Source organism: Colobus angolensis, unplaced genomic scaffold, assembly GCF_000951035.1.
Source record: "Colobus angolensis palliatus isolate OR3802 unplaced genomic scaffold, Cang.pa_1.0 Scaffold203, whole genome shotgun sequence".
NCBI classification, from domain to species: domain Eukaryota; kingdom Metazoa; phylum Chordata; class Mammalia; order Primates; family Cercopithecidae; genus Colobus; species Colobus angolensis.
The window spans coordinates 5120488-5134393 of NW_012115189.1; positions in this window are offsets into that span (position 1 = coordinate 5120488).

Consider the following 13906-nt stretch of genomic DNA (forward strand, 5'->3'; position numbering starts at 1 on the left):
GGTGTTTTGGTGTGCTTTATCTCTGTGGCAGTCAACATTTGGAATACATAGACTCGTGCTCTCTCAAGCACCTGAAAAGAACGTTTCTATACTTTGATCTGTTTTCTTGCTTACTAGAGTGAGATAGACAAAAAGAATGCAGAAATGGTACCACAAAGACGAATGCTCCTAGAAGCCAGACAGAACAGGTAAGCACATTAGGGCTGTCCTGGTTTTTGCAGAATTCCTTTGAACCTCTATTCCATCTGTGTGTGCACAGTTTTTGATGCTCAGATTATATAAATTTGTTTTGTTTTCTGTTTTGCTGTTCTAGGCAAGGAAGAGGAATTCAGACTCTTTTTGGGGGGTCTTGTTGCTTCACTACATACCAATCACCAATTGCTTGAACTTCATGGAGAATTAGAAAGTTTTCTTCATCCCAATCAATTCTGTGTCATCAATAAATATGGTTATATTGATATATAAGGTTAACCTGAAATTCTAACATTTTCTTTAAATATATTTAGAAGCAGATCTTGCAATCTCCCTAGGTAGACTGTTACAGTGTTGATTCATCTTTACTTTGTGGACATCTTTACCTTAGGTTGTACAAATCCTTCACATTTAAGTCCATATTTTTCTGGTTCCATTTTCCACAGAAATGGAGATCTTGTTAGGTGTCTTGTCTCCTTGTGGTAATACAAGCACTAATTAAATCACACTTTTAAAAGGCAGAGCAGTTTGAGATTCTTATTGCTTTTGTGCACCTAGTTTCTAATCTTGTTAATGCCTTTTTTCTTTGTGACCTTCTTAAATATTTGTAAGCTTTTTCTAAAAAAATTATTTTTTAATAACTTGTTTGATTGCTTACTTGCTATGTGTCAGGCAGTGTTCTAAGCACTTCACATGTCATTACATGTCTTACCAAATTAGTAGATGTGCATTATTGAAGCCTCACGGGTTTCTAAAAAATTAATCATTTTGCATAAAGATTCAGACATTTCTTTCAAGCGAACAGAAATAATTTTTTCTGGTCATTATTTCTTGTTTTCCTACCTTGTAAGAGCTCTCTGGAAATTGATTTTCGATTTGCACCAGTTGTTTTAATATTCTAGTGTTTTCCAATTCTGTCAGTATTAGTAGCTTCGATGAATACTGCAATTTACCCTGACATTGAGGGAAGCTCAATATGCTAATTAAAAGATGCTGATCAGGAGATGTTAAATTTCTTTTAGGATCCAGTTAAATATAACACAAAGATTTCTGACAGAGAAGAAATGGAGGATAACAAATATAGAAGCAGGTGGCAGAAACTGTTTAAAAGATCGCTAGATGTCATTCTGGAAGATAAGGCAAAATAAGAATACGTGCTAGAACAGAACAGTTTAACCCTTGAATTATTGGAAAACTTCGTGCCTAACATAGGGCTGTGTTCATTCATCTGGTCGTTCAAGCAATAACTATGCTCATGCATGTGGTCCCTGTATTGAAGCTCTGGCACAGTGATTAAGATGTCGTTCTTGTCCTTGAGGGACAAGCTGGCAAAGAGCAGGAAGGTGTAGGTGGCACTCACTTCATCCCTGCATTTCGTAAGTTGTGAGAAGAATGACAAGTCTTGCACACTCTTAACATGCCAGTTAGGGGCATTTTGCTTGGGATGTTGTAATTGAGAAAAAAAGAGGAATGTGCTTAGAGGAAGGTAATTTTTCCTGTGGGGTCTGTGATGACAGCGGGTGTGAGGAATCCTAGTGACTGTGGGAAAGAGTGACTGCTACTGTGAACCAGGACATGCAGGAAGTTCTGCCAATGCCTCAGGATGCTAAGAAAGACCCCTCTCCCAGTCTGGAGCAGGTCTGGATTTGAGATCCAAGAGGGTGCACAGTGCTAAGGGAGGGGACAGAATCGAGTCCTGTGGGGGTCTTGGGTCCCTGATATCTGAAGTGGAGGAGATGATGCTCACTCCGGGCAAAGGCTCTCATGCTTCCTCCACATGCAAAGTTCAGGGTTCCTTGCTGCTTTTGTTTAATAAAACCTTTCTTTACAACCTTTGCTTAATGGTCTCACTGGGATGATTCTGAAGGAAAGAATTTATCAGGTCAGGCAGCATCCTTATCCTCTCCAAATCCAGCAACGTCAGTTCTTCCGCGACAGGAAACTCGGGCAATAAGGACTATGAAAATATCCAGTAAATTACCACAATGCTTTCAGTGCTGATACTGTTGGATTTTGAGTAGGAATTTCATAAATTGAGCTTTACTGCACTATATAAAATCATGTAACGTAACATAGCATAATATAACATCCCTGTGAAGTTCTTGTCAATAAATAACCACAAGATTAAAAGGGGGAAACACCCTTATTTCTTCAGGGATATCAAAGTACATATATGATTTAGGCATCTTATTTAGTCTCAGGTGTAAGACATTTCAGGTCTCTGTCATTCCCTTTCTCTCTGCAGTTGTTTTTCTGAACACACTTGACTGAATGCCATCCACAACATTAGCAGTAGCCACCTATTATGTGCCTTTTATGATATGTTGGACATTTTGCATATATTATTATAGCCGATACTCACAGAAACTCCTCCAAGGTAGATATTATTACCTCTCTTTTACACACTGAAAGTTGAAATCATTGGGAAAGATTTGTTCCAGAGGTAGAGTGGAGGTTCAAGCCCGGGCCTGACAGGTGTCAAAGCTGCGGTCCTCTCTCCACAGATGCAACCTCCTCCTAAGAAGGGCTTCCTGCACATGTTTATAACACGCCTCATCAGGGTCATTATAAGCTTTCTCTGACAACTAATAAGATTTCAGATATACTTCTAAAAACCAAAAGAGCAATTTTATCAGCAAATACAGCTCTTACAGGGGGAAACAATATTATTAAAAATAATATTTTCCAAGTATTGTGATTTAATAGCCATTATTCCAGTGTGGCAGTATTTAAGATAGTGTTAGCAGGAATCAGTAATGCCAAAAATTAAATATGACATTTACTTTGAAACCAGAGTTTATTCAGTACATTTCTCTTGTCCAAACAGATCAGAATGACACGTCTTTATGTTCTGTCTAAAGATAGTTGGCCCGCTATCAGTACAAATTTGTCTGGAGTGGGTGGTCTGGGAGATGTAACCATGTCCCTGCTCAGTAGGCTCGGCAGTTCACAGTGTCTGTTACTTCCAAATGCGGCTTGGCTTTTGGCTCTTAGGCTAATCCTCCTACATTGAGTCAAAGGGGTCAGATAAGTCATTTGGAATGTCTTGTTCCAAATCACTGCTGCTGTTATTAAGCAAAAGCAAAAACAGTGCAGCCATGTGGGAACTGGCCTCGAGGCTTGAGCAATGGTGGATGAGACAGATGGGCTAATGCCAAGGACTGTTGCCCTACTGGTCACTTTCTTAGAGACTGGAAATAAATGCCATGATCCCCTGTGCTCCAACTCATCTCTGCTTTGGTGACCTAGACCAAGTGCCATCTGAGTCTAGCGAGAGCATGCTCACATCTTTATGAGCCTGTCCTTGCCTTGTGTGTTTTTGTGGACCAGTGTCTGTGCCTTTGCATCATGAGCTAATACTCCTGAGGTAAATATATCTCAGGAGTCAAGTCACTTCTGTTCAGCTGCACCAATGATTTGGTAGGGGTAAACCTTGAAGCAGGACAATTAGGTGGTTTTTTTTTTTCTTTTCTTTTTTTTTTAATGAAGTAAAACAGCATGTTAAGTAAGGGCTGATAGAGCAAGTGTCTGAAGATGTTTTGCCTTGTAATATATGTGCATCACACAAGGTGGCAGAATAAGCATAAGGCGATCCTTCAAATGACAGGCGGGGATGCTGCATTGTTTGCAAGACAGGAGCTGGTCACTAGCCCCTACCTTCGCTGTTGCAGCTGCAGCTACTACTTTTCTGCGAGTGTGCTCACACTTCTGTGTTTGAGAGGAATATGCCATGCAGTTTAATAATTTGCTGGCACGCCATCCTTTGCTTTCCATGAGAAACTGTGTTAGATGATTAGACCACCCTGGTTTATGAAAATGCATGCCTACTCCTGGCTCCGGTTTATATGCTTTCTCTTTGATTGAAAATGCAAGCTCATTCTCCATCAGCATTCTAGTTCAACTCAAGGGCATTGTAAAAGCACAGCCACAGACGGTTTCATAACATAATATCAAATTTTAACTTTTTTCTTCTCCATATAGGGTGTAAATATGAAGTTAAATATTTATTAAGTATTTGTCAAGCATATTAACACTGTTTGTTTTTCTCCATAAGGAGAATTAAAAAGTCCTTGGATTTATTTTTAAATTTAATTGAATAGTTAATACTTAATTTTAATCATTATTAATTTAATTTTTAATGTAGTCATTTTTATGGCTGAATTAAATATTTTACCAGACTCAAGCTTGTGAACAAGGCCATTAGCAATTGACTACATAGGACTGTCAGGCCAAGCATCAGAAATACTACAGTAGAAATTTATCTGTACTATTAACCTATTCAGTGCAAAGAAATGGGACATCTTTCAAAGTCATGGGGAAAACATTTGATCTCTCAAATTAAAAAAAAATGGAAGTTATGCATATCCCTCATTTCTCATATAAAATTCACGTGTCTTAGCTTCAGAAGTTTTAACTGACAACAATTTATTTTCCTAATTTCTATGTGGAAAATATCAGGGTCAGCTATGGGAGGGGGTAAAATGCTCATCCTCCATAAAGTAGGTCAGACAGTTTGCCAAGCTAGACCACCAGGGAGATAACTGACTATGGCTGATCATCTTTGGTCAGTTCTTTCATCTTCTCTTCCCTATGATCACTGTTTTTCAAGGGCTTTCAATACTTCTGTCAAGTTCTGCTGGTTCCTGAGTCTGTGTCTCTCCTCTCACTTAGCTTAAATTGTAGTCCTTATTTCTAGGCTTCTTGCAGTTGGCTGCATCTTATCATTTCCTCCTCCACCTAACACCTACCAGCACTGTGCTAGAGTTAGCTCAGACTGGCTTGATATCTTTTCCCAAGTTCTCAGTCAGTGACGTCAGGCTGAAAGCTTAAATTGGCCATGGTGGGAGTATTTACACCACAAAAATCAGCCAACACCACAAAAAGTCAGGGCTCTTCCCTCCCATCTTGCAAGCCAGTGTACCTGCAGAGCACTTTGTAATACCATGGATTCCAATGAAGAACCCCAACTCCAAGTTGATTCTGTCATTTCACACCCCTGAATATGTGGTTAATGGCACACTGCATGAAGTTAGTCTTCCATGTGTTAACCTCCATAACTGGAAAAAATATATTTATTCGCGGAACTGACGGTATTCTTGTTCATGTTTAGGAAAGACAGATGACTGCATTACGCAGCCGGTGTGCCATTTAAACCATTGTGCACACAGCAGCTGGGCAGAGATTTAAATGGAAAGTGTCTCCACCTATAGACCATGCCAAAAATGAACTGCAAATGGTCCAAACACTACAGTAAGTTTCGTGAAACGTCTGACACTTCTTCAATTTACTGGCTACTCCTGGAGAGCTTGGCATTGTTGCCCAGTGCAGAGGATTGCAAAGTCACTTGACTTTTGAGGGAATTTACAATCTGCTTTATCTTGTGGGTTTTGTTCCTCTAAAAAGAGAAGTCCCAACTTTCTGCACTAAATCGGAATATTTTCTCCTAGAATTCAAATAATCTGTCAAGGTCAAGTATTCAAAGTGTTTACAAATTCACAAAAATTCATAACATTCTTTAACCTGGAATTCAAAGCCCTCTGCAATATTTTTCCAGCCTATTTCCCAATCTGTTGTTCTCTGTGATTTCTGACCACTCCAACTTTGCTCACACTGTATCTTCCGCCTGACGTTTTTTTTTTTAATCTTCTCTATTTTATTAAAACTTTATCCTGTTTCAAGGCTGATGTGAAAATCCATCCCCCCATAAAGTTTTCCTGATTTCCCCACTTGAAAATACATTTATGTTCTTCACAGGACACTTAAAACATTTTCTATACCTGTTAGGTTGCTTAGTAATTTTTATATTTGCCCATGCGTTTTATCTTCCTTACTAGATTTAAAACAGAAACCATGCCTACTGGTTATTAAGCTATTGACTCTGCTCAATTCGCCCCTTTTCACTCTGCACGCGAAGCTGGAGCTGATACTATGCAAACCATACGTCTGGCTTGCTGGCTGCTTCCTGTTAGGGGCACCAGGTGGAGAAACTGGAAGGAAGAGGTGGGAGGAGGGAGATGGAAATTGTTTCTTCCTGTTTGCTTCATGTTACTGAAAACGATATTCCGAGGATGGCACACCACTCAGGCAGCAGCAGTTGGTTCCAGCCTGCAGCTTTTCTTCAAATGCCAGAACCCACCTCATAGTGTCCTTCAGAGGCACCAGCAGCAGCCGTGCTTCTCAGGCATCTGGACCCCAGCTCCTTGAGGCCTGTCCTGTGAGTTTGCTAAGTAGAAGCCTCTGCTCAGATATTAGAGCCCAGCTCTGAGTGGGCCCTCCTCTAGTTTCTAGGTTCTTCCCTATGTTTCCTCAGCCCAATAATGTACTGCGTCTTGCAGTTATGAGGTCTATGTTTCCCCAACCTTCCTTCTGAAAGGTTGTTTCAGTTCTCTAACACCCACATTATCAATTCTCTATAATAAATACCCTGTTGAAATATCCAGTGTGGTTTCTCTTTTCCTGACTGGACCCTGAATGCTACACAATGACCGATCCATTGGTTTTCTCCTTTATCCAATCCCCCAACCCAGTTCCTACCAGTGTGGTTTGCACACAGGAATTCCTCAATAAATATTTGTTGAACGGATGGATGAATATTTATTAAGACAAAAGACCCTGCTATATTTCATTATTCTGTCTTTTCTTCTCCATTTTCATGATTGCTATGTTCAAATAAGAAGCCTCAGTTATCATTCATGGGCAATTTTGGAGGGTCAGGAAGTATTTCCTTGGGTTTATGGGATGGTTTAAAATGCATGGCTTGCCACTATACTTCACAAGCAGTAGCAAACAACATATGCATTATGCAGGGCTCCTTTGTGTTGATCACTCTTCTGCAGACTTTAGGGAAGTTTTTTATACTGAGAAAGATGCTACTGTCCTCATGTGTACTGGTAACAGAAATGGACATGATTTATGATATGCACATCAAGAGGGTGACTGTATTAGCCACTCTTTTACTCCCTCTTGAAATTGAATAAGGATATTTTTTGAGAATATGATTTAAGGTCAGATTGTGTGGAAAACAGCTGCTCTACAAGCATGTGAATAATTGCTGCTTTAACCAGAGTAAACTTTGCAGAAGGCTGAAGGCATTATCCATTACATTAGAAGAAGATAAAAAGAATGCCAGGGGGAATGTAGAAACTGACCAACTGGGTAATCAGCAAAGATGTGATTTCTAGACTGGAATATAAGAAATGCTCAAGCCCAGATATGTGATACACACATAGAAATCTATTAAAATGTGTATACATCTCAGTTCCTGCCTCCCTCCCTCCCAGGGCTTACATCAGCTTAAACAACTGATATCATTAAAGTGCCTTGAGGAAACTCCTTGAATACAGGTGGGAAATTGGCAGTTATGGCAATGATAGTAGCTGGAATATTTTTACTCTGTGTTGAACTGATTTTGACCATCATTAGCATACAGACAAAGCCAGAATCTAGTGAAAAAATGAAGCATCATTAAACCACTCAGGAGATAAGCCATACCCTGTGCCCACTGTTTTCATGTAGCCTATGTCATTTGGGAATCATGTGAACATCATTCCTCACCAAAAATGTGACTTCGCTGGATATATTGTTTGCTGAATATAAATAACTTAGAGGTAAGTAAGTTGCAATTCAGCAGTATTGAGAAACTTTTTATAAATCCTTATAATCTAATCTTGAACACCTGTATTACGGTATTTGGACTTGGATAATTTTCTGTAACCAACAGAATACCAGGAAACTTACAAAAACATGTAATTTTCAGCTCTTTAAAAAAAGATAAAGAAAATGTTTTCTGAAGAGGATCACTCAAGTGGTTTGGAGCATGGATGGGAGCCCCGGGAGTGAGTTGGTATTATGTCTGCATGTACTTTGGATTAGCATGATGTTTTGTAACAACCACAGGCTTTGAGTTGGTAGAACTGAGTTTAAGTTTTATCTCGTCTGCTAGCAAACCTCAGTTCCCACTTCTATCAAATGGGCATAGCAATATCTCCCCAACAGATTACAGGGAGGATCAAGTGCTCTTACCTTTGTGAAAGCTCTTGGGACAGTGCCAAGCTTGTAATACATTCACAATCAATGCTGGCTGAGGTTGAAAGGACCAGGTGTAGAAGTTGGCATAGGAAGTGACAGTGGACTATGCTAGTGGTCAAGACAGGTGCCGAAATCCCTGGCTGGCCTCACAGGGTGAGTGAAACACTGTCCTACCACAAGGAAAGCTATTGTAATTCTTCCGTGCCTCTGGAACCTGTGGTCAGGTGTGAAAATCAGTGGACTCAGAATAGGGTGCAGAGAAGGTGGATGGGAGTGTGGTCTCACGGCAAATGAGGCACTGGAGGCTTGTGAGTCCTTATATCATTTCTTGCCCATGAAAGCCCCTCATGTACAAACTCAGACCCTCTGCTGTCCCACCACTCCAGCATCCCAGTATCTTTATCTTCTTCCTCTTAGGCCCATGTTGTCAAAACGTTATACCTCTGTTCTGAGCACGCTTCGCTCTGCACCTATAAACTCCACTTCTGTGCAGTTTGAGTTCTAAGATTTACAGCTGTTTTGTCCTCCCAGACTGTACACTATTTCATCTCATCTCACTGCTAAATATTTTCTTGCCTTCAGTAGTCTATGTCCCTCCTTCAAATGTGCTACTCCTAATTAGCTATGATTGGAAATCAGTTCCCCACCCTTCAGAATTATGGGAAAAATAAGCATAAATGATTGATGATAAAACCCCAGGTGGCTTTCCTATGAGTCAAGTGCCTCAGCTTTAGTGCCTGGAGTTGGTGGCATATTTTGGCTGCTTTGAGACCTCTTTACTTTCTTCCTATTTCGAAGCTGTATTCTGAAAAGGTGACATTGCTTATTGTAGAGTTCCAGATGAAATATTATTGTATTGTCCTTAATCCTCTTCTGGGAATAGGGGACAATATTACTGATTCACTGGGCACCTGCCATTAAGCGGAGAGAGACAGCATTATGCGCCGCCTCGTTTTTAAGGGCTCCTGGTGTTGATAAGAGCATTCAGAAGAGCTCGATGCAGACACTAACTTATCTGGCCTCCTTGGCAATTGCTTGTGGATGAATAGGCAAGTCAAGTCCTTGTAAAGAAAGGTCAGGATGAAGGTTAACAAATATATTTTTGAGGTTTGAGACATGAATAAGCAGAAACTGTCAGAGGCTGAAAGGGAAAAAAAAAGGGAAAAAGGGAATCCAGGACCATTTTCAGACAAGAGAGGAGAAAGAAAGCAGACAAAGAAACATATGGGGGAGGAAGTAGCAAAAGAGTTAATGAATACCGGCACAGTGACCCTCCACTGCAGTGGGATTAGTAGGCCTAGGCGAGCGTCCCTTGACTAAGACTGATCGCTGAGTACAGACACGGAATATAAGGGCCAGCTCCGGGAAAGTCCATGGAGAGAAGCGCAGTGTGATTAAGATGCAGTCCCTGCTAAACTCTGACCTGGGAAAGTGAAGAGAAAGTGAAAGGTGAGTCACTAGGAAATGCTATGAGCAATATTGTGATGAGAAGAGAAAGTCAGGGAGTCAGAAGGTGGAACAGTAGTTTGAAATAAACTGTGCAGCTTAGCATACTGGGGCAGAGGTAAGCAGTGGCAAAGAGGAATACAGCATGAGGACCCTTGGTGTCATCTGGTGAGGTCCAGGAAACCAGACATTGGGGGCATGGAATGAAGGACTCTAGATATTTCTGTGCTAGCAAAAGATACACAAAAGAGAGCTGCATTTTGGACTGGCAGGGCCTATAGGGGAATGTGGGAAATGTGCATGGTAAATCTTACACAGTAATACTAGCCAGTGGCATTGCAAATTGATCTTGCCTCTTTGCCAAGTACTGTCCTAAGACTTGGGCTACCACCGTCTCTGGTCTGAGCCACTGTCGTTCCTTGCCTGGATTACTTAACAGCTTCTTAATTGGATTTCCCACATTCACCCTTGCCCTCTGAAGTCTATTTTCAATAGGGCAAGCCAGAATGATATGTTTTAAACTGTAAGATCTTATTTCTCTTCTGCATAAAACCTTGTGATGACCTCCTCTTCACCCAGTGTAAAGACCAAAGTTCTGACAAGGATTTGCAAGGCCATACTTGATCTGTGCCCTCCCCAGCCCTGTTCCTCTGTCATTCCACTTCCTATGATTCTTCCACTTGTTAGTCTGTGCCAGTTAAATGCCCCCCTTGCTACTCCTCAAATATGCCAGGTGTACTACCTCCCAAGGGCCTTGACTGGTTGTTTCCTCTGCTTGGACTGTTCTTTCTCCCAGATACCCACATGGCTAACTCTGTCACCTCCTTTGCTCACATTTCATCTTCTCAGTAAGTCCCGTATTGACCACCTTATTTAAAATTATAACTCACCTGTTCCCCTTCTGCATGTCCTCCCCACTTCATTCCAATCTTTCCCAGCTTTTTCTTTATTTCCATAGCCCTTATCGCTTTCCAACATGCTATGTAATTCAATTATTTGGTTTGTTGTTCATTGTCTATCTCCTCCACTAGGAGATTCCACTGTGAGCTCCACAGGGAAGGAATGAATAAATTGCTCATCAGCGTACCCCTAGTGACTAGACCACACCTAGTCACATAGAAATCACTCGGTTTTGGACTGACTGACTTAATGGAAAATAAGAATGAACTAAATGTGGGTAGTGGAGAAAGGCAGGGGAAGGAGATTGTTCGCATTTCAGCAAAGTTAAGTACAATGGGAAAGGAGGGCGGTATGGAAGGATAAGACTAGAAAGTAGGTGAAGGCTCCAACCATGTGGACTTCGTGTTAAGGATTTTGGTCCAGGGGAAATGAGAAATCATGTAATTATCCTAAGTGGTGGTGATGACATAGTTTGATTTGCTTTTGGAAAAAAAAAATCAGTAGCTGAGGAGGGACAACCATTGAAATTGCTGGTTACAGGGGGCCAAGAAAGAGATGGTAGCTTAGACCAGGAAGATGTTGATAGGAGAGAGTGGTGGATGGATTATAGAAATATTTGCACATGCCAGAATAGAGTAGTGAGCAAAGTTTGTGAGGGACAACAAAACAAAAAATGAAAAGCAGGAAATGGCAAGCCTGGCTTACGTGCTGGATGGATAGTAGCATCATTCACTGCAATGAGGAACCCTGGGAAAGGATCAGGTTTTTGAGGAGAGATCATGAGTTCAACTGGCGACAGGTTGAATGTGAGATGCTATTGTGGATTGAATTGTGTCCTGCCAACTCCAGTTCATTTGCTGAAGTCCTAATCCCCGGGACCTCATTGGAAATAGGGTTGTTGCAGACATAATTAGTTAAGATGAGGTCATATTGGAGTGGGGTGGTCCCTTAATCCAATATGACTCTTTTTTTTCTTTTTTTTTTTTTTTTTTGCAGAATCTTGCTCTGTCACCAGGCTGGAGTGCAGTGGCATGATCTCGGATCACTGCAACCTCCACCTCCTGGGTTCAAGAGATTCTCCTGCCTCAGTCTCCCAAGTAGCTGGGACTACAGGTGCATGCCACCATGCCCGGCTAATTTTTGTATTTGCAGTAGAGACGGGGTTTCACCATGTTGGCCAGGATGGTCTCAATCTCTTGACCTCATGATCTGCCCACCTTGGCCTCCCAAAGTGCTGGGATTGACTGGTGTTCTTATAAAAAGGGGAAATTTGGACAAAGAGACAGACACACATAGAGGTAAGATGATGTGAAGAGGCACAGGGAAAAGATGGCTATTTACCAGCCAAGGAGAGAGGCTGGGAACAAATCCTTCCCTCACAGCAGAAGGAACCAATTCTGTTGAAGCTTTGGTTTTGAACCTGTAGTCTTCAGAACTGTGACACCATATATTTCTAATATTTATGCTGCCCAGTTTGTGGTACTTTGTTACATCAGCCCTATCAGACTAATGCAGATGCCTTTCAGACACTTGAGTGGGGAGATGAAACAAGTAACTAAACATGCATGTCTGCAGCTCAGAGAAGCCCTTAGTCCTGGAGCTACACCTTTGGAAGTCATCTTTTATTTATTTATTTATTTATTTATTTATTTATTTTTATTATACTTTAAGTTCTAGGGTACATGTGCATAGCGTGCAGGTTTGTTACATACGTATACTTGTGCCATGTTGGTGTGCTGCACCCATCAACTCGTCAGCACCCATCAATTCATCATTTATATCAGGTATAACTCCCCAGTGCAATCCCTCCCCCCTCCCCCCTCCCCATCATAGGCCCCAGTGTGTGATGTTCCCCTTCCCGAGTCCGAGTAATCTCATTGTTCAGTTCCCACCTATGAGTGAGAACATGCGGTGTTTGGTTTTCTCTTCTTGTGATAGTTTGCTAAGAATGATGGTTTCCAGCTGCATCCATGTCCCTACAAAGGACGCAAACTCATCCTTTTTTATGGCTGCATAGTATTCCATGGTGTATATGTGCCACATTTTCTTAATCCAGTCTGTCACAGATGGACATTTGGGTTGATTCCAAGTCTTTGCTATTGTGAATAGTGCCGCAATAAACATACGTGTGCATGTGTCTTTGTAGTAGAATAATTTATAATCCTTTGGGTATATACCCAGTAGTGGGATGGCTGGGTCATATGGTACATCTAGTTCTAGATCCTTGAGGAATCACCATACTGTTTTCCATAATGGTTGAACTAGTTTACAATCCCACCAACAGTGTAAAAGTGGAAGTCATCTTATAGAAGATAATTGAGCTAGATTGCTGTCCTGGGGGTGAACAGCAGGATGACTGAGATCTAGTCACCTTCTGCAAGTGTCCACACCACCCTAGCATGGAAACTCACTCACCCTTGCCATCTGAGATGGAGGGAATATAGTCTACCCAATCTTCTAGTCCCAGTCTCTACCTCCTTACTTGTTTTGCCATCTCTCACTCCTGTCTCCAAATTCCTGCCAGCAGCCTACATTATCAGACCTTCAACCTGTTAAGAGTTTAGAAGCTCCAATATATTTAGGGAGTTTGTCATCACCAGTCCTTGACTTAGTGGAGTGAAGGGCAGGTTAGAGATCCCCTCATCTTGAAAGGAGAAGAGCATATTTGGAATAGTCTTCCATGACCTGATATGTGGAGGAAGATAGATGGTTGTTCATTCACAACTCTACTACTCTTGTGCCCCATAAAAGACCTGCACCCCTTGTAACCCTCATCGTATCAGTGCTGGGAGTTGTTGCTGGAGTGCCCAATCTGATAACAGAAGGCTTCTGTCTATTAGTCCCAAGAAAGGTTGGGGAGAGGGGTTTTTCTAATCTCAGAACAGGGATGGTGGAAGTGAGGAGGGAAAGAGGTCCCAGGGATAGGGGTTGGGTTATTTTGTGCATTTTATTCTCAGTGGTAGGCTCTACTTGTTGAGAAATCTGGGAAAACAGAAAACTTTCTACTTGGTACCTCACACCTGATGAAACCTCCCTGACGGAGAGGGAGAAGGTAGTAGAGTCAAATAAGCTAGGCCTCAAAAGTGCAAGAGAATTTCTCCTTCTTCTTCCCTTCTTCCCCTCTCTTCCCTCTCCTCCTTCCTTCCTTCCTTCCTTTCTTTTTTTTTTTCTTTTATTTTTTTTTTTGACAGAATCACACTTTGTTGCCCAGGCTGGAGTGCAGTGGTGTGATCTGGGCTCACTGCCACCTCCGCCTCCCAGGTTCAAGTGATCCTCCTGCCTCAGCCTTCTGAGTAGCTGGGATTGTAGGCACCCACCACCATGCACAGCTAATTTTGTG